Source organism: Hordeum vulgare, chromosome 4H (assembly GCF_904849725.1).
Source record: "Hordeum vulgare subsp. vulgare chromosome 4H, MorexV3_pseudomolecules_assembly, whole genome shotgun sequence".
In the NCBI taxonomy this organism is placed as follows: Eukaryota; Viridiplantae; Streptophyta; class Magnoliopsida; order Poales; family Poaceae; genus Hordeum; species Hordeum vulgare.
The window spans coordinates 361,874,962-361,887,137 of NC_058521.1; positions in this window are offsets into that span (position 1 = coordinate 361,874,962).

Consider the following 12,176-nt stretch of genomic DNA (forward strand, 5'->3'; position numbering starts at 1 on the left):
CCCTTAGCGACAAGTCAAGCCTTATAGCTGGTCATATTACCATCCGCGTTAGTCTTCTTTTTGAAGATCCATTTATTTTCTATGGCTCGCCGATCATCGGCGAAGTCCACCAAAGTCCATCCTTTGTTCTCATACATGGATCCTATCTCGTATTTCAAGGCATCAAGCAATTTGTTGGAATCTGGGCCCGCCATCGCTTCTTCATAGTTCGAAGGTTCACTGTTGTGTAACAACATGATTTCCATGACAGGGTTGTTGTACCACTCTGGTGCGGAACATACCCTTGTCGACCTTCGAGGTTTAATAGCAACTTGATCTGAAGTGTCATGATCATCATCATTAACTTCATCTCTAGCCGGTGCAGGCGCCTCAGAAACATTTTCTTGCGCTACGCTACTCTTCGATTCGAGAGGAGGTACAATTACCTCATCAAGTTCTATTTTCCTCCTACTTACTTATTTCGAGAGAAACTCTTTCTCTAGAAAATATCCATTCCTAGCAACAAAGATCTTGCCTTCGGATCTAAGATAGAAGGCGTACCCAATAGTTTCCTTAGGGTATCCTATGAAGATGCATTTTTCCGCTTTGGGTTCGAGCTTCTCTGGTTGACGTTTCTTCACATAAGCATCGCAGTCCCAAACATTCAGAAACGTTACCTTAGGTTTCTTGCCAAACCACAATTCCTAGGGTGTCGTCTCAACAGATTTAGACGGAGCCCTATTTAAAATGAATGCGACAGTTTCCAATGCATAGCTCCAAAATGATAGCGGTAAATCCATAATAGATATCATAGATCGTACCATATCCAATAGAGTGTGATTACGACATTTAGACACACTGTTACGCTGCGGTGTGCCAGGCGGCGTGAGTTGTGAAACAATTCCACATTTCCTTAGGTGTGTGCCAAACTCGTGACTCAAATATTCTCCTCCATGATCGGATCGTAAGAACTTTATTTTCTTGTCATGTTGACTCTCCACCTCATTCTGAAATTCCTTGAACTTTTCAAAGGGTTCAGACTTGTGCTTCATTAAGTAGACATACCCATATCTACTCAAATCATCAGTGAGGGTGAGAACATAATGATAGCCTCCGCGAGCTTCAACGCTCATTGGACCGCATACATCGCTATGTATTATTTCCAATAAGTTGGTCGCTCGCTCCACTATTCCGTAGAATGGTGTCTTGGTCATCTTCCCCATGAGGCATAGCTCGCACGTGTCAAATGATTCAAAATCAAGAGACAACAAAATTCCATCAGTATGGAGTTTCTTCATGCGCTTTACACCGATATGACCAAGGCGGCAGTGCCACAAGTATGTGGGACTATCATTTCCAACCTTACATCTTTTGATACTCACACTATGAATATGTGTATCATCATGATCGAGATTCATCAGTAATAAACCATTTACCAGCGGGGCATGACCATAAAACATACCACTCATATAAATAGAACAACCATTATTCTCAAATTTGAATGAGTAGCCATCTTGTATCAAGCGAGATCCCGATACAATGTTCATGCTTAAAGCTGGTACTAAATAAAATTATTAAGTTTTATAACTAATCCCGAAGGTAGATGTAGAGGTAGCGTGCCCACGGTGATCACATCGACCTAGGAACCATTCCCGATGCGCATCGTCACCTCGTCCTTAGCCAGCCTACGCTTGTTCCGGAGTTCCTGTTTTGAGTTGCAAATGTGAGCAACAACACTGGTATCAAATACCCAGGAGCTACTACGAGCGCTGGTAAGGTACACATCAATAACAAGTATATCACATATACCTTTGACGTTGCCGGCCTTCTTGTCCGCTAAGTACTTGGGGCAATTCAGCTTCCACTGACCGGTTCCCTTGCAGTAGTAGCACTCAGCCTCAGGCTTAGGTCCTTTCTTTGACTTCTTCCCGGCAACTGGCTTACCGGGCACGGCAATAGCTTTGCCGTCTTTCTTCAAGCTTTTCTTACCCTTGACCTTCTTGAAACTGGTGGTCTTATTGACCATCAACACTTGATGCTCTTTCTTGATTTCTACCTCCGTAGATTTCAGCATTGGATACAACTCGGGAATTGTCTTTTCCATCCCTTGCATGTTGTAATTCATCACAAAGCCTTTATAGCTTCGTGGAAGCGATTGGAGGATTCTGTCAATGACCGCATCATCTGGAAGTTCAACTCCCAGCTGAGTCAAGCGGTTGTGCAACCCAGACATTCTGAGTATGTGCTCACTTACATAACTATTCTCCTCCATCTTGCAGCTAAAGAACTTGTGGGAGACTTCATATCTCTCGACACGGGCATGAGCTTGAAAAAAAAGTTTCATCTCCTCGAACATCTCATATGACCCGTGTTGCTCAAAACGCCTTTGGGGCCCCGGTTCTAAACTGTAAAGCATGCCGCACAGAACGAGAGAGTAGTCATCACTCCTCGACTGCCAGGCGTTCCTAGCGTCCTGGTTTGCCGCGGGAACGGGAGGATCACCTAGATCTGCATCAAGGACATATGCCTTCTTGGAAGCCATGAGGATGAGCTTTAAGTTACGAGCCCAGTCCGTATAGTTGATCCCATTGTCTTTCAGCTTGGTTTTCTCTAGGAACGCGTTGAAGTTGAATGAGACACTTGCAATGGCCATTGGATCTACAATATTTGTAAAGAAGCTTTTAGACTAAGTTCATGATAATTAAGTTCATCTAATCAAATTACTAATGAACTCCCACTAAGATCAACATCCCTCTAGTCATCCAAGTGACACATGATCCACGCTGACTAGCCCATGTCCGATCATCACGTGAGACGGACTAGTCATCAATGGTGAGCATCTCTATGTTAATCGTATCAACCATACAACTCATGTTCGACCTTGAGGTCTCCCGTATTCGAGGCCATGTTTGTACATGCTAGGCTCGTCGAGTCAACCTAAGTGTTTTGCGTGTGTAGATTACCTTACACCCGTTGTATGCGAACGTTAGAATCTATCACACCCGATCAACACGTGGTCCTTCGAAACAACGAACCTTCGCAACAGTGCACACTTAGAGGAATGCATATCTCGAAATTTTAATGAGGGATCATCTTACCTTTTTCTACCGTCGTTCTAAGAAATAAGATGTAAAACATGATAAACATCACATGCAATCATATAGTGACATGATATGGCCAATATCATCTTTCTTCTTTGATTACCATCTTCAGGGCACCATGATCATCATTGTCACCGGCATGACACCATGATCTCCATCATCATAATCTCCTTCATTCTGTCGTCGCGAAATTGTCACGCCAACTATTACTTCTACTACTATATCTAAATGTTAGCGATAAAGTAACGTAATCAACATGGCGTTGCATCTCATACAATAAATTAAGACAACTCCTATGGCTCCTACCGGTTGTCATACTCATCGACATGCAAGTCCTGAATCCTATTACAAGAACATGATCAATCTCATACATCACATATGTAACATCACATCCTTTTGGCCATATCACATCACATAGCATACCCTACAAAAACAAGTTAGACGTCCTCTAATTGTTGTTGCAATTTTACGGCTGGTTAGGGTTTCTAGAAAGAATGTTTCTTACCTATGTCACAGCCACAACGTTAATATACCAATTCTATTTACCCTTCATAAGGACCCTCTTCATCGAATTCGATCCGCCTAAAGTGGGAGAGACAGACACCCGCTAACCACCTTATGCACCAAGTGCATATCAGGCGGTGGAACCAGTCTCACGTAAGAGTATATGTAAAGTTGGTCCGGGCCGCTTCATCCCACGATGCCGTCGATTCAAGATAAGACTAGTAACGGCAAGAAAATTGACAAATCAGCGTCCACAACTTTTGGGTTCTACTCTTGCATAGAATCTACGCATAGAACCTTGGCTCGGATGCCACTGTTGGGGATCGTAGTAATTTCAAAATTTTCCTACGCCATGCAAGGATCTATCTACGGAGAAGCCAACAATGAGAGAGGTTGTAGAGCATCTTCATACCTTTGAAGATCGCTAAGCGAAAGCATTACTATGAACGCGGTTGATGGAGTCGTATTCGCAGCGATTCAGATCTATGTGTCGAATCACGGCACCTCCGGGTTCAACACACGTACAACCCGGTGACGTCTCCTTCTTCTTGATCTAGCAAGGATAGAGGAGAAGTTGAGGGAGAGCTCCAGCATCACGACAGCGTGGTGGCGGTGGAGCTATGTGGTTCTCCAGCAGGGTTTCGCCAAGCGCTGTGGAGGACGAGGAGGAGGAGGAGTAGGGATGCACCGTGGTGAGATGAATTGTGTGTCTCCAAAAGGACAAAACCCTCCACTAGATATAGGAGGAGGGAGACGGAGGCTGCCTTGGCCCCTCCTCCAAGGATAAGGAGCTTCGTCCGAAGCTAGGGAGGAGTCCTCCTCCCACAAGGGAGGTGGACTCCCTTGGTAGGACTCTTACTCCTTTCCTTTTAAGCTTCCTTCCTTTATATCTTTTATTTGGAAAGCCCAATAAGGTCTGGTCCACCTCCTCTAACAGCCAATGCACCTCTTTGGTCGTCACACCCCTCCCGGGGGTCCTCTGACACTCTCCCGGCATTCCCAGTACACTACCGATGAGACCGAAACTTTTCCGGTGTCCAAAACAGGACTTCCTATATATCAATCTATACCTATGGACCATTTAGGAGCTCCTCGTGACGTCCGGCATCTCATCCGAGACTCAGAAAAACCGTTGGTCACCACATACTATTCCCTTTACAACTCTAGCGTCATCGAACCTTAAGTCTGTAGACCCTACGGGTTCGGGAGACATGCAGACATGACCGAGACATCTCTTTGGCCAATAAGCAACAGCGGAGTCTGGATATCCCTATTGGTACCCACATGTTCCACGATGATCTCTTCAAATGAACCACGATGTCAAGGATTTAATCAATCCCGTATGCAATGGCGCACCTATTTTTGCTTCTAATGGCGCACTATAGGTGCGCCACTAGCATCACGCCATTAGATTTTTTTACTAATGGCGCACCACAAGTGCGCCATTAGTATCTTGTATACTAATGGCATACCAGGTAGTGCGCCATTAGTATTGCTCACGGTGAGCCATTAGTATCTGCTATACTAATGGCGCACCAAGTAGTGCGCCATTAGTATATATGCTGGTGCGCCATTAGTATAGATCCCGGTGCGCCATTAGTATAGATCCTGGTGCGCCATTAATATAGATCCTGGTGCGCCATTAGCATAGCTTATGGTGCGCCATTAGTATGCCTCCTAGGGCCATATTTACCCATATGCTCTAGCTTACTAATGGCGCACTAGTGTGCTGAGTGATGCGCCACTAGTATGAATTTAGGTATTTATTTTATTTTTTCTGATATTTGCACGGATTACAAAATATATTATTGCACAGAATATAGATAGCACAACATATAAACAACAGATTTATCGAATACAATAGAAGATTAGTCTCTGAATACAATTCATCATATTAGTCTCCGAATTTAAAATACCGACCAAAGTTAGAACATTACAAGTCTCGAGACCACGAGTAGCGAGTTTGTCTTCACATTACAAGTCGATATCGACCATCTAAATTACCATCACATAGAAGAGAGCCGCGGTCATCACAATGAGCATAATCGCAATGAAACTGGTCTTCATCCGGTTCCTCCAACGCTCCCTCCTCTCTCCCGCTAGATAGCGTGCGTATCTAACTTCCGCCTCCGCCCTTGTGGTGTACCCTTTTGTAACTGTTACCGCTGAATCGGTGAACCTGTCTCCGACACTCCTCCCAGTCGTCGTAGACTCCGGGAACCTTACCCTTATACACGACATACGACGGCATCTCTATGCACTAGCCAAACAAAACGTTAGTAGCAATTCACAAAGACATACAAGTTCATTAAAGTTTAATATTACAACTATAACAGCACGATTCATGGTCCTACTAATAAATAGCATCGATTCTATATAAGTTGAACGACTATCCAAACCAAAGAGACATACCAGTTCATTAAAGTTTAATATTGCAACATGAATTAGTAGCAATTCACGGGAACATGATAAAGCCGCCGTCTTTCGTGATAGTCATGAAATTGCGGTCGTTGTCAGCCTGCATTTGTAGCATTGTATCTATCTCACTATTGGACAGCGGAGATGTGAGGTAGAACTGCCCCGAGGTACGAAGGACATCTTGACGGATGATTTCCGCAAACTCCGACTGGATGCGAAAGAATTCTTGTCTGATGTCCGCATCCTGGATTGCCGACAAGCGTGCGGCCCAATCTTTGAGATTATTTGGTAGCCGAAGGTGATTACTGTGCCGTATGATCACCCGCATGTGATGGAGGGCGTAGTAGGCATCCTTCTGACTACCAGGCGGCTGCTTGACGCAGGCCGAACGTCGTATTGTGGGTGAACACGTGCTTGCCGTGCCTGAGACTTGTCCTGCTGAAGGTGCCTCCAGATATGGCGTAGCCGGGAAGAGCTTCATCAAGAACTTTCTTGATATTTGTGTAGTCTTTTTTTGACTGACGGTCCGAGTCGAAATACGTGGCCGTGGAATATTTCAGGCTTAAGAGGATGAGTGTGCAACGTGTGTCACTGCACAAAACACGGAATGTTAGAAAAAAAGGACGATCAAAATCTAAGAAATCATATGTTACGTGGCGATGAGGGGATAACTTACGAGGGAAAGTAAGGCACGAGGAAATTATCCTTTTCTGAGTTTGCCAGAATGACGCCTTCGAGGTATGAACTCGCGACTTGCCGGTCCCCAACGCTGCCCAAGATCTTTGCATGCATATAGAAGGGGTCAACTATCACTAGGTCCGGGGTCTTGTCTCTAATGATCCGCATCTCCATACTCAGCGAAAATAACCGAACGAAGGTGTAGTGCAGCGGATGAAGGTTAAACATAGCGATGATGTCTGCAAACCGCAGGACGATCATACCCCCGATGGCGCTATGGACAAAGCCCTTGCCCTCTGGCACCTTGGCCACGAAAACCGGGTATGCCACATTATTCTCGGAGAGACGACGCTTCTCCAAACAAAGAACATTGTCATGCAGACTCCGCATAGAACCGGTTGCAGCATTGAGCAGATTAGTCGGTAGCATTGGCCTACCCGCCACATGCACCCTCCTCGAGATATCCTTAGGTGAAGGTGGCCCGTCCAGAGCACGGATCGTACTCAGTGCCGGCAGGCTCGCACCCTTGTTAGTCTTTCTTTTCCGTCCCTTCTTCTGCTGATGTAATGGGATCCAGTTCATCTGCTCAGAGACCACCTTCTTGAGTGTGTTGGGGCTGATAATATTTCGCACCTCGGCTATCTGAGGCTCGGTGAAGGCGGCAGCTGGAGGCGTCTCCTCAAAACTAAACGCCAGACAACGCATGTTGCAATTGGGTTTCTAAGCGGTACCAGCTAGATCGCGGTCATCTTTGGAAGGGTTGGGTTCTTGAGAAGGAGGCCCCAAGAATTCCTCACCGTACCCATGTTCGGCAAAGTACTTATCGACCTTGGTAAATGTACCATCGTCGTCATCATCGTCGTCCGGAACCTATGCCATCTGCATGTCCGGATCTTGTGCCATATGCATGTCCGGTAGCGTTGCGACGGTCTTGCCATGGCTTGGCGCCGGCACGACTGGCGGTGTTGTCTCTGGGGTGGTGTCCCCCGCCCCCAAACGAATCTGGCTCTTCGGCCAAAGCAAGGGTCAGCTTAAGCAGGCACTGAGGGTCATCACATCATCTTTGTCGGCCCCAGCGGGGTGGAACGGAGGTAACAAGTTGTCGCATCCTGGCAGCACCCGAACCAGTTGAACCCTATACGTGGTGGGTGGCATCGGTTTACCGTGGAACATGGGGTTGCCCGGTTGAACGATTCTGCCCTTGGCGACATCGATCAACTCGCCGCCCATGAAGTGCAGGAGAGTGCATGGAACGTTGGCGCCGGCGCCCTGCAAAAGCATGTAGGGCGTCAGGGGATGCCCAGTCAAAGGCAAGGAGATGAAGTCATCGGCCGAGAGAGGCTTAGTTACCGTGATGGCGTCGAGCTTGGCTAATGTCGAGGCACCGCCAACGGCGGGCGTGCAAGTGACGGAGGGTCCGCTTGCTGCCGAGGTGCCGGCCGGCGCCGGAGACACCAATGGCGTCGCATGCGCGTTGTGCGAGTTGCTCGCCGTGAAGCTGGGAATTGGGGGCGGCCCCTATTGGCCGCCCGCAATCCACGCATGTAGCCCCTCAATCAAGGTAGGCACAATGGCGGTGATCACCCCTCCCACTTGGTGTTGCACTAGCTCTTGGACCATCTCCGGAATCCGTGCCACTTTTGCCTTGAGTTCTTCAACCTCGCGCGACTGGCTTTCCAAGTTGGTATTTTTGTCCTTTCGCCCACCAGCATTATAGTATGGCGACCATTTCGTGGACAAGCCTTTGCCGGCCACACGACCAGCTGACGACGGCTTACTGGACTTATCCTTGTTTTTCGTTATGTTAAACGCCCTATTTAAATTGGTGTCCCAATTGGAGCTCTGAGACGACCCCGCGCTACTGCTTTCAGTGTCCTGCGGAAGGAATGAACCATTTGGAAATTTGGCTTCATTAATTAGAATGCAACCATATGGAGCTAATTACGTGGGGTGTATTCCTTACCAGAACACGCTCAAGTGCCCTGGTCTTGCCATCCGTGGTAAGCTCCTTTGTTACTGGGTCCACCTTGTACCGGGCCCTGACATAGTTCCTCGTCTGCTTGTCACCGTATTTCTCGAAGCAGGGTGGTAGGCCTTGCTCGGCACGCTCCGCGTCCTCCTTGTCCCATATAGGTTCCGCCACTATGTAACCGCCGGGACCGAGTTGGTGGACCCCTAAGTTCAACTCCCGCATTTCTTTCCCCCATTGACTTAATTCCACGGTTGCCTTGCTCTCGCAATTGATCTTGAACTACTTGTAGTCATCTTCGCTGATCGAAGGATTTTTCGCCTTGATCTTCTCATAACTATCACCTTTTTCAATCATTCTCTTCACCACGCTTCTCCAAGTAGACAGGGCCTTGCTCATCTTCGTGAGGGCGGCACTGTTCACTTTATTCCTTGAGAGGCGTGTGTTTGCGATGTCACCGGGGAACTTGTATCGTTCGTGCAGCTTCGTGAAGAGGAGGTTGCGCAAATTCCCTCGGTCCTTATGCCTTAGGTTCTCGGTGTTGATCGAGACAGTGCTCCGGAGAATGCACCCGAGCTGAACTGCGTACCCCTTGACTATTTCTTTGGGCGCCGTTGGATACCCGTCGAAGTTCACTTCAGTAAATTCCTCCTTTACGGTGCTGAGCACGTTCGGGCGCCCGTCCTTCCGTTGCCTCTTCGATTGGCTGCCATCTGTGCGTGCGCTGCCATCATCAGTGGTGGCATCCTCGGCGGCACCATCAGTGGTGTCATCCCCGACGCCACTAGGGGTTGTGTACTCGGGATCGGTGCCTTCCGCGGCGTACTCATAGCGGTGAGGTTCTTCCTCCATATCCTGGGACAGCTCCCAGAATGGCTTGCCCGAACTGTCGGCCTCATCGTTGTGGGCCATGTTTCGCTCTAAATAGGAAAAAAGTTTGGTCAAAAAGTTGGGCCTAATCAATTGGCTCTATTGCCACCTATGGTTTAATGCAACAAGAATAAAGGGGCAGTTGATCCTACTTAATTAAGTACTAAGATACCCCGGCCCATGCATTAGTCGCAAGTACCCCATATGTCCTATTTTTAGCAAAGTCATGCTAAAATTCACGGAAAATTTCAGCATGACCTTTGCTGAAAATAGGACATATGGAGTAGCCGAATTTGCCGGAACGGAAGTTACTCGACATTCCGGCAAACTCAAGGGCCTCTCGGGGTACCTGCAAAATCATCACGACACGATGGTCGGAGAGCTCGGAGAAGGGTGAGCCCGGGCTCAGAAACGAATATCCCAAACTACTAATACTACTACCAACTTTCTTGCATGTGCACAACTTTCTTCAACCACCTTTATTATGTTGCAGAGTCATATAAGGATGAAACTAATAAGAAAAAAAGGTTAAATACAACATATTAAATATGAAATCTGCAAGAAATCGTGGCAGGCTAGTGAAATAAGCCTCTTGTATCAATGCTAGTGAAATAAGCGGGCAGAATCACATTATGTGTATTTAAGCCCAGGGGGTGATGGAAGTAGAACAAATGACATCTCCACTAGAGTGCCAATTCTGGTTTTGGAGCATCGGGTTCGGTGGCCGACCATGGGCATAACTAGTTAGTAGTATGAGTTTTTGTTTTGCAGAGTTTCAAGAACGAAGATGTGTCTCTTGTATCAATGCATTTCAGTGTCTTAAACTCACTACTTAATAGACCTTGAAATGACAGAGATAGGTAGGCCTTTTGGAGTTTGGTTGTCGTCGGTATACTATATGCTGATGGGGAACAATGATGCTTTATGTCTTCTCTTCATGCATGCTTGCTGTTTTATTTATGCTCCATGTTTTCGTCAGATGATTGTTCCATTTGTTCTGACGTTGGCAGGCAAACGGACTATTTACTCTTGAACTGGCTGGGTTAATGTCTTACAACCTATGTGCAAATATTACTTGGTAGTTGCTGGTCTTTAGCAATGAGTCTGTCTTGAATAGATCTAAATCAGATATTCCCAGTAGATGTTTTACTCCAGCAACGAACGAGAAGAAAGGCGTGCTACTTAATGGCTCAAACGAGACCCCCTCTCGTGGAGAGAGTGATAGACTAGGGAGTGTTGCTCCCATTGCCAGATCACAGAGTCACAAGTTTCTAACTCTAGATTTACAGTTAGCGTCTCGTCAGAATGCCAAAATCAACTCAAGTTCCCCTGTCAAGAGAGAGAAACTAGATGAGGGGTTTTCTATTTTTCCTTCAGCAAGACCTCCCAAGGATGTGCAAACAACAAGTGGCACAAAATCTTCTTCTAAAGCTAGCTTGGGAAAACTATCTAATTTAGATCTTAATGTATCACCGGACCCGGTTGATCAACTTGAAGGTTTGCCTACAATGCAGGTTGGCTTGAACATACCCATCATAGAATCTTTCAGCATCAGAAAGCACATGTTCCCTCAGTGGCATCCTTTTCTTCAGTCAGCAGTCAGTTGAGTCTAAATATTGACAATACTCTCAAACCGTCGAATGCATATCAACTTTCTAATAAGAGTGGAGCAGCTGATGTTACCTTAGATTTGCAACTTAAACGACCAACCAGACCTGAGGTTGGTATAAGCTGGAAAGGTCTTGCTCCTGATCCAGAGCTAAGCCTCTCTCTATTTCTGAAACAACCCTTTCAATGTACGAACTTGAAAGAACTATTGAGACTTCTGCAACAGTTTAGAAAAGTAATGATCAATTCTCTCTATTATCATTTCTAGTTCTCATAGTTTGATAACTTGGATGCATAAACGCTATTGATGTAGAAAAAAAGACACTTTACAATACCAAGCACATCAGAGCAGACATTAGCAATATATCACAGAGAAGTACATGCCGATTAACAAGCTTGGGCTTAGCAGAAATATTCTGGGAACTTATTTTCTTGAAGCCTGAAAAAAACTGGCTTTCCTCTTTAAATACAGAACCAAAACCATGACACGGTCACTTTACAACATCTATTGACTACACTAGATGGAGAATTTCCATATGATGCAGAAGACCACCGTACACAAAGATATCTGACAAGTGGTCCTTCCCCACAGAAGAAACTAGAACATTATTAGCATGTAAGTTGTTTCCACCACTTGACCACTGAGATTTTTCTACCAAACGTGCGAGGTTCACCAAGTTCAATGCGAAATCCAGACAAGAGCCAATGTTGTGGCCACAAGAACAAGTTTATGACACAAACCAAGCAACTGAGCCAACTCTCCCATAAGCCAACAGAATCCAGAAAACAGACACAGACATCATGATTTTGCACCACCATTCACTGACAAACAAACCAAAAAATACCAGCTCTTCTATAGCAATTGAATCGATTACTTTTGCATGGTCAAATCAGACCCTTGGCTAGATGCAGACAGAAATAGACCAAGCAAACATGTCCGAGACCACACTCCAAGGCATAAGTGGGTAATTTAGCATAAAGGGACAGAAGACATATCAAGCCTGCTTTGTGTTAGACCCAAAAAAGGGGCAGGCCAGGCGGACGAACAA